The sequence below is a fragment of the Euprymna scolopes genome, chromosome 14 (assembly GCF_053919585.1).
Source record: "Euprymna scolopes isolate OS-2025 chromosome 14, ASM5391958v1, whole genome shotgun sequence".
Lineage (NCBI taxonomy): Eukaryota > Metazoa > Mollusca > Cephalopoda > Sepiida > Sepiolidae > Euprymna > Euprymna scolopes.
Genome location: NC_136495.1, coordinates 140,771,556 through 140,783,611, shown reverse-complemented (window position 1 = coordinate 140,783,611; position 12,056 = coordinate 140,771,556). Strand labels below are relative to the sequence as shown.

General features: G+C 31.4%; 1 protein-coding gene across 1 annotated transcript in view; it reads left to right on the top strand.

Moving 5' to 3' along the window:
* LOC145293277 (uncharacterized) overlaps positions 1 to 12,056 on the top strand; it is a 183,771-nt gene that overhangs the window by 121,499 nt on the left and 50,216 nt on the right. The gene's annotated exons all lie outside the window — the stretch shown is intronic.

The following is a 12,056-nucleotide window of genomic DNA, read 5'->3' as shown; positions in this document are numbered from 1 at the left end:
CCTTTTTCAATTAAATATTTGACTCAATGCACATCATAATCACGTTGACACACCGGTTCTCGACAGATCATCGATGGTAAGCAACGTTGAGTCTGGCTAGTACCGAATGGTTGACCATTTGGGAATTTTAGGCGGTGTATGTTTTTTTTCCGCTTAGCTCGGTATTGTTTCCAGTCGTTCTGAACCCCCACTGACTACTGGTATTCAACACTGTCGACTCAGCAGAGGTGTGGTTTGAGACTGCGCAACTGTTGCCACAGTAATTTCTCGCGCAGGCACCCGTACTGTTTGCTCCCCTAGTCTGTCAAGACTGAATCCATCCTTACTGAGTCCATACGTAATCGCGCACTAGCCCACAAACTTACAGTTACTTAACTTCTGTACTCCCAACAGCATGCATTAAGACAAGCCCGTTCTACTGCGGGCATTTTAATTGTAATCTCTGAACGCATGCACCATGCATTTAATGAGCAGAGAAAGGTAACCCTAGATATATTTAAGACTTTTTACAGGGTATGCCACGATAGTCTGCCCAAGGAAAATCAGATATGGTAATACTGGACTAAACTTAATATAATAAACTCCATTTTTAATAGGGTGATAATCCAGGTTGTCGTCGATGGTCGTACGTTAAATCAATCTGTAAATGTTAGTGTACCTCATGGGTCGATACTTGGTTTTTTTATTACTGGTATTCATAAATTGCCCCCCCCCAGATAAAATGGTCTATGAGATGGATATATTTATATGAAGTCACACTCTATAACAAGTACTAGGGGAATATAAATGAGCACATATCTAAGGCAATGGCGAAAAATGTAGAGGAAGACCTCCAGTCTGTAATGGCGACAAACTTGAATGGTAACGATCAGTTACTTTCTTTTAATGATTACAAGAACCAATAGCTATTGCTTATGATAAATTACCTGAACGTACTTAGCTATTGTAAATGATAAATTACCTGAACGTACTTAGTTCAAACTTTTGGGCTAACCGTCCAAAGGGGACATGAGTAAGAACAAATACATAGAGGACATCGCGACTGCTGCTGCAAGAAAGGTAGGCTCTCACTACCGTCCTAGAAAGTTACCTTCGCCTGAAAATAGCCTGTATCTCTACAAGTACACCATTCGTCCTTGTACGGAGTATTGTTGTTACATTCAGCTGACGCATCTGCTACTAGTCTCCCATTCCTGGACAGGGTTCAAAGACGTATCGCCAACCTAATATGTCCTAAACTTTAAGCTAGGTTTTTTTATCGACGGAACGGGGTGTCTGCCTGTTTTACAAGGAGTTTAATGGTAGATGCTCCGACAAACTACACGCCCCATTTACACGCTCAAGTAAATATCCCTGTCAACCAGACAAGAAGCGAAATCCCTGCCTACACAATAGAAATACCCAGATGCCAGAAAACCTTCTACTGTAATAGTTTAATTCCTAGAACTACTAGACTTTAGAATTTCTTTTTGGTTTCTGTTTCCTCGACTGTACCACATGCAGAAGATCAAGTGTAATGTAAACATATATCTTGCTGCTAAACTCTCAACATATTATCCTTGCAATTTTATTCCCAGATAGTAGCTCCCTATACCAAAGTGGCACTGTGCCTTGTCTGGAGTTAATATGCAATAAAAAATACATAATCGTCACCACTTATCACGGCCCGGAAGCCACTAGGGGATAAATGTTATTGCGTGTACAGTAATCAATGTGATAATATCGTAGCAATAGTTAGTAATGGAGATTTGATAAAATGTCTTACTTAAGAGGGCGGTTTATCAGGACTGCGTTTATGTTGGACTTGAAGACATCAACGTTCTAGTCAGATGATAAATAGGCAAACGAAAGAGAGTTCTCCAGCCGTGCACTTCTAAGAAAGAAGCTTTGTTCATGGAATCTACGCTTTTATTTAGGCACAGATATAGATTGGGAAAATTATTGAGAGTGGTTTCAGCCAGACGGGTGTTTTTCGGGAAAGATTGGCCAGGGGGGGCAGAGATTGGATCTCAGAGGAGCACTTGCAATAGAAATACCGATAAAACAAAGAGAGGCTCGTAACCTCTCTTCTCTGGGAGAGACGTTGCAGGGAAGAGAAAGGGCACCCCCCACTAAGCCACGAAGTCTATTTTGTACTCTGTCAAGGCAGGATAGGCTGTTTTAGCAACTACTGCCCAGAAGTGGCAGCAGAATACATCAACGTGGCACTGCGCATTGTCTGGAGTTAATATGCAATAAAACAATTATCTTTTATGTTTGTGTAGAAATATTTTTAATGCACTTGCCTCGAGTATTTAAACAAAAAACGTATAACAAGTATAACGCAGGTGTCGTTTTAAGTATCTGGTATGTATTCATCGTTTTTATATAGTGGGTCTTTGGTACCGACCTATTTAAAGAAATAGTGTTATACTGTCGGTCTGAAAATATAGAAAACGTATAAAATTGACATTTAAAATGACCTGTTGCAATACAGCGTTTAAAATGTTTTGTATTTTAATTAAGCAATGATTATGTGACATGAAAACACAATCTAAACAAACTCCCGTATTCTCTGGTAACTGTTTCGATGTTTGATTTACGAAACCATTGACGAAAAACTATTATTATGAAAGGAAAAATAAAAAAAAAGCGAAACCTTAAATGCACAAGAAGAGTAAAGCAAATAGAACGATGATCTATTGAAACTACACGTTTGCCTTCCATTTGTAAGTAACGCTTTCCCTAAAAGAAAAAAAACGGGCCCGCGTGCCGGCAATAATGAGGTCAGACCTTACGATATAATGAGGCATGTCTGGGTAGCCAATAAAAGGGACAGCCGTTTGAATGCGGATGAGAATGACAGGAGAATGGGAGATGCTAGAGGGTCACTCGTGCCCCTCTTTATTCTGTTCTTTCTCGATTTCCCTTGCGTCTCTATTCCCCTCTTCCACTGTCCCTTTACCCATGCGCGTCAGCGTGTGTTGGTTGATGTGTAAACGTTTGGAAGAAAGACTGACAGGAATCAATACGTGTGTATTCGTGTAATCGCATATATATGAGCGACCGTATCTATTTTTAAGTACTGCATTTGAGTTTATTTTTGAGTATATGTTGATGTGCTATGAACCACATCAGTTTAGAACGGAATGTGTGTGCATCTCACTGAACAAAACCATATGTTCGGCGTCGTTTGTGAACGACATGAAAAACACCCACCTATTTATATATATATATATGTGTGTGTGTGTGTGTGTGTTTGTGTGTGTGTATGTGTGTGTGTGGGGAGGAGTGTATGTGTGTAGGTGTTTGTGTGGGTTTGTCTGTGGGTGTGTATGCACTTTTGATATCTGACTTTTCTTTCCAATTACATATATCGATGGTAATATATATATATATATATATATATATATATATATATATATACATATATATATATATAGCTTTGTCTGTACGCATTTATCTTTCTCGTCGTATTATATATATACATATATGCATATATATGTATATACATATGTTTATATATATATATATATATGTATATATATATATATATATATATATATATATATATATATATATATATATATTCGTGGGATGCATGGGTGTCCAATTCAAAGTTTTATGAAAGACTTGGTTTTGAATAGAGGCAACAAAAGTTGCTAACTGTTCCAAGTCAAACATCCTGAAAGGGCCATACTGATATAGATCTTAAGCTTATTGCCTATACTCGTGACCCTCCAGACACACATAACTGTATAATTCACACTGAAGAAAACCGAAAGATCTGTCGACATTATTTATTTTCGGAAGAAATATTCTTTTTTTCCAAATACTTCCACATACGAAAATTATGAACCTGTAAAAAAAAGTTTTTCATTTTTTTTCAGAATATTATTTTTATTCCTGCACGTCACCAATTGAAAACGAATAAAGAAATGTTATAAGCTTTTATACTTTTCGTATTCTTTTTTATACATTTCCACTCATATATATATATATATATATATATATATATATATATATATATATATATATATATATATATATATATATATATAAGAATGACGCACAACGTATTTAGTAGTAAAGTACGCTTGATATTATCTTTTATTTGATGAAGATTTTTAACTAATTATTATTAAGCCAATTATTTTTCTTTAAATATAATAGTGATATGTAAACTAATTAAATTAACATATATAGGGTGTCATCAATTACAATCGAAAACACAATGAATATCCCTCTGGCTTTTTTTCAATAGCATACACATATATATATATATATACACGGAATTCCAAAAATAACGTAGCTAAATACATGATTCTAATAAGAGCATACGTAGAAAAACGATAACCCGGATATAATCCATTTACGTCAGGCGAATGTCGATGGTGTTTTCTTTTCAATGTTGACTCTTTGGTGGCTATTTTACCAAATGAAAAAAAAAACACAGTTAAAAAAACAATCCATATATCCAATTTCAATCTCCAGATCAAATATTAAGAGCGGAGTTTAGTAGACATATTTTTTTCAGATATATCCAGCAAATGGCCAATCATATATATATATATATATATATATATATATATATATATATATATATATATATATATATATATATATATATATATATATATGTGTGTGTGTGTGTGTGTGTGTGTGTGTATCTGTGTGTGTTGGTGTGGGTGTGTATGTATGTGTGTATAGTGAATAAATGACAAAAAACAATACTTAAAATCATGATGTTGACCATTTAAGTATTTATTCCTTTAATTCAGTTGAAATGTTGCCAGTATCTGTTTCGTAGCGCAAAATCAATCATTACTCATTATCTCAATCAATACATCTATTACTCTCTTAACTCATCAAAATAAAAGCAACACTCAATCCGTCGAAAGGAAATTAAGTGTGATGTGACATGATTAAAATTCGAAAATTTGAAGTGAAGCTCCAAATTTATTTAATATCTTCCATTAAGCAATTTTTAATATATATATATATATATATATATATATATATATATATATATATATATATATATATATATATATATAAAAATTGCTTATATATATATATATATATATATATATATATATATATATATATATATATATATATATATATACACCCGTGCTAGTGAGTGTGTTTTGTAATGGCTAACAGCTCGTCGATATTCGTTTGTATTATACCCTTAAATATGATGTTTTGCAGGTTTCCTCTTAATTGTTATGGAGCAAATTATCTATTAATTATGATATCACGCAGTATATAGAAGCATGATTCAATACCACTTCAGCCTTTTTCGATACCGTATAAACTTTACCAAGATTGAGAAAAACTGAAACGTTATAAACTACAAGCTAAAAATATATGTGTACGCATTTTTAGAAGATAGTCGATTAACACTTTTCAAGCTAACTATTTATGTTCAATTTTTACCCCTTAACCAACATTTTTACAGGCTATAAGCAACATCCAAGATACTCTCTGTCCCCAAACCGTATATATCCAATTTCAAGGACCAACTATTTCTAGAAGAATTTATTAAAAAAACTTTTCGCACACAGACCAACAACGGCAGGTTTATGCACACACATACATACATACATACACATATGTATAGTTCCATGTTAATTTCTGCGCAACTATTTAGAAAGTAGAAACAATGCATAACTAAATCGTGTAAGAAAACTAAACATATATAATTTTCGTCCCACTATGTATGTAAACATGGCCTTGGTACTAAAACATAGTAGAACTTTCGAAATAATGACCTAAAAAATCATGTTTCATTTTCGTAATGGACTTTTAATTTCTAATCGAATATACTGGGATACTGCAGATTCGCATCTATATTTTTACACTCCATTCTTTACAATTTTATTTTCAAAATGTTTAACCTCGTGTAACCCAATCGAAACATTGTAATTGAATTCAACATTTCATACAGACAAAGGTTGAGATAAAGAAGGTTCACTCCTTCCGTGGCAATATTAATTTAAGGAGTAGAATTAGACACGCTGCGATTAGATTAAAATAAGAAAGGCGTTAATCCCCGTTTAACTTCGACGTGCACCAAAATAACCATTTAATCCAGCTTTTGAATAAGTGTTAATTGTGTCCTGTTCAAAAGAAAAAAAAAACATATATTAATATCGTGTGTGTGAGACATATTAACGCATATACTAATAGACACCAACGAATGTGCATACTCACACAAATAAAAATAAAGTACCTATGCGATCAACCATATATTTACAAAAATGTTAATACACCGAACAAAGTAATCATATATACCAATACAGGGAAAATACACACACAGAAATAAACCCACACACAATATTATTACTACATTTATTCAGTATATGATATATATATATATATATATATATATATATATATATATATATATATATATATATATATATATATATATATATATATATATATATATATATATAACAAAGTTGGAGACACTTGGTTGTAAGGAAGTTCCAATAACAAAAACAAAAAAATATATTTTTTAAAATTTTGGGCGCTATAAACAGCCATCTTTTTCAGTCACTGAGACTTCATCAGGCGACTCTGAATCATCTGATTCTTTATAGGTATCATGTATTAGCGTGGGATAATTCATATATATATATATATATATATATATATATATATATATATATATATATATATATATATATACATATATATATATATATATATATATATATATATTATTCCTTAATTGGAATTTTTTTTTATTTTGAGATGAGCATTTTATGTTAATTTTATTTTTAAATAAAAAAAAAACAACAACTGATAAAGATGAGACTAATAGTCCGAAATAAAAATAAAATTAACATATATATATATATATATATATATATATATATATATATATATATATATATATATATATATATATATATATAAAGGATTTCGTTAATTGCTCGAATCATTTCGCGTAGTGTAAAAGGAGTTTCATTTGAAGAGTATATAAAAAGGCGTTCTTGGAAAACATCGTTGACACGAACTATTATATTAAAGTATAATGACTATATGAAAAGTTATTTTCTATAAATGTTCGATTATATATCGTTTATTTATAAACAGGATGTTTCGTGCAAAATATATAGTGCTAATTCCCCTAATTTCCGGGAGTACTGTCTCCTTTTCAGGGCAGAAATAAAGTAACATATGAAATTGTTCGGCGAGGCTTTTTCTTTTATTCATTTTTTTCGGCTCTCAGTCTCGCAGTCTTGTAGTCAAATCATTTTAATTCTATTATACATATTTTCTTATATCTATTTGTGTGACGTGATGTAGTCAGTGTACCTCCTCTCCTTTGTGGTTTCCTTCCTAATTACGTGCATTGGCCAAAAGCTTCAGAAAGTTAAAGGCCCCTTAAAAACCGTAACCCAACTTATATTAATCTGTTAAATCTATCACAGATAGCCGATTTACTTTTTTACTTATTACATAGTGCGACTTTACACATACACCATTGCGCTTACAGTTTCGACAAACAACCCATTATTCTTACTGGTTTTGTAGATTTACATAATAAACTGATGCAATCAGTTCACAATATATGAACGTAATTATTTCAATTGTAACGGTATTTCTGCTTATAATTTTGTTGAATGGACGTCTAGAATGTTAACATGTTATCAACATGTTTAAACTTACGACGGTACTATTCTAGAAAATGGCGTATTTACCTTGATTATTGTTTTTCTTTTTCCAAAATTGTATATATTTACTGAAAATCAGATCTAAGGTATTTACAAAAAAACTCCTGATCCCATACTATTATTCTATTATTTTAAAACGTATATATTATAATAGTTACTATTGATTTGAACTAAATAGAACGTCTATTTATTATTACAATCGTGGTTACAAATTCTACTTTACATTTTTTGGATTTACAGATTATTATTTTTCAACAGAATTTAATGGAGGAAGGCTTTTTTTAAAACTACTCCTAAATTATGGTAGAAATAAAATCCGTAAAAGTATCCCTTTTGGAAATAGAATATAAGAGAAAGAGTTCGTTGTACAGAAATTACTAGATCGATGTTTGTATACTAATCTGATAATTTAATGAACATTAGTTGACAATCAGATTTAAAATAACATGTCGGTTCAATATAAAAGAATCAACCTTTTAAATTATATGTTTATTAACAAAAATCACCTTTGATTACCAGTTTGATATAAAAATAGCATTCCGGTTCGAAATCTCTAAAACAACCAATTTTGATTAAAATGTAAATCTATAATTGTAGAACAAATAACTACAATTAAAATTAAATTAAAATAACAAATTTTTATTTGTCGTAAAAAATAATAAACAACAAACAGTCTCTATTTCTTTTATGTTTTGTTTAAAGCGATTTTAATGCTTAATATTATAATTTATTACACATCAGAAAGTTGGCAATAAATGTGTTTACAACGGTTATTTGAAAAAGTATAGTATTAAGTAATATATTTAAAACGATTAAAGTAAATTGGATTTAAGTTTTCCAGATGTAAACAGGTAAATATTTTTAGTCAGTAGTTTAACGATATCAAATTGTAGGTCATTCAAAATGCATTCCATTTTTCAAATATTAACGGATTAAGAAAACTGTTAACTTAAGTATGAAGGCACTAATCTGTTTATTATGAATTTGATCTTGTAATGCTATTTAATTTACTATATGTTATCATACTAACAATTATATATATGTTGATAACATGTTAACATTCTAGACGTCCATTCAACAAATTAATAAGCAGAAATATCGTTACGATTACAATAACCCTTATCCCTGAGTGGCTTCCGGACCTTGATAAGTGGTGATCACTGTTTAAAAAAAATAGAAAAAGATATCGCATACTCTTTGAACGAAATCTTAGAAAAACGTTTCATTTGCTTCAATATATATATATATATATATATATATATATATATATATATATATATACATATATATATATATATGTATATATATATATATACACGAGATGCCTTAAATTCATTGTATCAACACTTTTATTAATAGTACACACACGAAAGTCTAGTCTCCTTCGAAGTTACTTCCTCCGGCTGCAATGCACTTGTACCTTTCTAACAACTTGTAGATGGCTAATGTAAGTCCTCTTGTGTGAGGTTGTCAATGACCCTCTTCAAGCCCTCTTTCATCTCCCCAGTCTGAAAACGAGAGCCCATAATTTTTCCTTGAGGTCATCGAATAAGGAAAAGTCACAGGGAGCAAGGTCTGGCTAATCCGGTTCATACAACGTGTTTATTTCTGATTTCCTCTGCGCGCACTTGGAACAAACAAATCTTCCGCATCTTCAGTTCCTTGCAAATAATTGTGTGTACAGTTCCCATATTGACATCAAATTTGAACTTATTCTCTCTATAGAAACACGACGTTCCTAATCCATGAAATTATTTTGGTCGCTTAATTCCAGTTTTCTGACGAGCTTACTCTTACTACGCCTCTGACTATCTTCGCACACTCCATGTCTTACGTGAATCTCTCATGCCACTAAAAAAAGTGTTTCTGGATTCATGGAATACATACCCCAAAGGACTCTGAAGAATCTCACAGTTTAAAGCAGAATATTTTGCACATCGTTCTTGCATAATTAATATACAAGAATAATAAGAATGTAGTAGAGCGTATTCTAAATGCGGCTGCAGCTGTCAATTTAACTTTTAATTATAAACATTGGTCAGTTATGTCGTAAGATGTATAGCCATACCATACTTTATTTTAAAGAATTTCCGGCAATATATAATGACTGTACAAAACCTTCTGGAAGCTTACTGACAGCACCGCGTATATGACCTTTCAATTCGTCTGATGAGCTTTGAGACAAATGTTATCGGAAAGAGAAATCGATCACGTCTACCTTACAAATTTGTTGTTACCTGGTTTCCAACATTTTCTCCAGAAAAAAATGCAAATCTTAACAGCGAGTCAGGTAAATTGACAAAATAATTTCTACTATATTCTTCAATCCATTTCTCGGTTCCGTTTTTTTTTTTCACACTTTTTATAAATTCGTCATATTTGCCTGCCATATTGTACATATTTTACTTCCATTTCTTCCGCTTGCAAATGTGCCACCTTTCCTCTTCTTTCACTATTACATCTGCGTGTTCACATTTTACCTTTCTTACCAGTTTTTTGTTCTTTGCTTAATTTATGTTTCTTTTTTTCTTTCATTAGTCGCTTTCTTTTTATCTACTTATTTATTCGTTGAGAACTGCACTTTGTTTAGCTTAATTTATCTTGTTTCTTTGTTCATCCTTATAAATTATAAACTTTTTTTCTTTTCTTCTTACGTATATATACATGAATATATATATATATATATATATATATATATATATATATATATATATATATATATATATATATATATATATATATATGGTTCGGAGCCTTGACTGTCGTCAGACGGTCGGGTTTCAATCCTGGATGTAGGTAGTTGCCTGTCTAGCCACACTGATGAGCTGTGAAACAGCGAAACATCACTGTATGTGGATGATTATATATATATATATATATATATATATATGCATTTATATATGTGTATACATGTATATATATACATATATATGTATATATGTATATAAATACATATATATATTTTTTTAAAATTATTCCCACTTTCCTGATATTCAGTTTTCGCCATTATTATTTCCTTTACTATCAAACTGATTCGTAATGTTCTCTCATTATATTGCGTTCTATATTGCTTTGTACCATCTTTCTCACAAACAACTCGAATTCAAGTTGCACTGCTTGATCCAGTCAAAATACTTGCACAAAGGCGTAGTCAGTAAGGGGAGTTTTTTTCAATGGCCCTCTAGAACGGCTTAATGCGCGAAATGATTTGATGTCCTCTTTTATTTCGGTCTTGCGTGCCCTAGACTGAAAAAAAAATGTCACTCCTTTTGCCCTGCCTAAATGGGCTTTTTTGGAGTTAGAAGTATGACTCACCACAAATAATGAAGAAAGTTCAATCCCTCTCGTTGTCTAGCTCTTCTCTATTTCCAGTGTCTCTCTTAAACATAACGACCTGATTATTAATGCCAACTAATACGAGTCCTAATGCGTCGCAAAGAAATCTACACTTAATATAAAGGACTGAAAAATCTACAGGGTATGGAACAAAAAGAACACTGGAAGGTTATTTAATGATTCTGGTTTTGAAATCAATATATGCAATACGAAAATAAAATGATGATATAGTTTTACCAAACATTGTTGCTAATTTCATTATTACTATTGTATCCCCCTTATATTTATGATATATTCGGACTAAACTAATATTAATCTTATTATAGTAACATTAAATATAAAGAAACAACACACAAACGAAAAACCGACATTTTCAGATGTACATTCCTATATAAAAACATTATGATCAGATAGAAGTATATTTATGATAAATTCGGAAGAAACGAATATTAATCTTGTAATAAGAATAATAAATAGAAAGAAACAGTACACACACAATTGATCGACATTTACGGATGTATATGGAAGAATTATGTACAGATAGAAATATAGTGGTGCATTAAAGCAAATGGTTTCATCTTTTTTTCTCATGGTAATATTATCACTCGTTATTTTGGTATGTAAATAAACTTAAATACACTTTTGAAACAGATTGAAAAAAAGCAGTTGAACAACACAACAAGAGTGGTATATAAGAAGCAAAGATAAACAAAGTAAGATATACATAAACAGGCTTTTACACACCAATGAAAGGTGAAAGAGAAATGGAAAGAGAGAGAGAGAGGGAGAGGGAGGGAGAGAGAATGAGAGATCATCCATTAGAAAACCGTGTCTCCTTTTCTTAACAGACAGACGCCTAGTATCTTCTACTTCTCTCTATCTATTCCTCGCTTATTCCATTCATTATGCTTGCGAAATACCCCTTTCCTTCATTTACCCACATTTTTTCTCTTAAAATTCGTTTAATTTGTGATTTTTCTGGTTCTATGTAAATTTCATTTGTAAATGACTTAAGATGTAGTGTAAACACTAATAGTTAAACACGTTGAC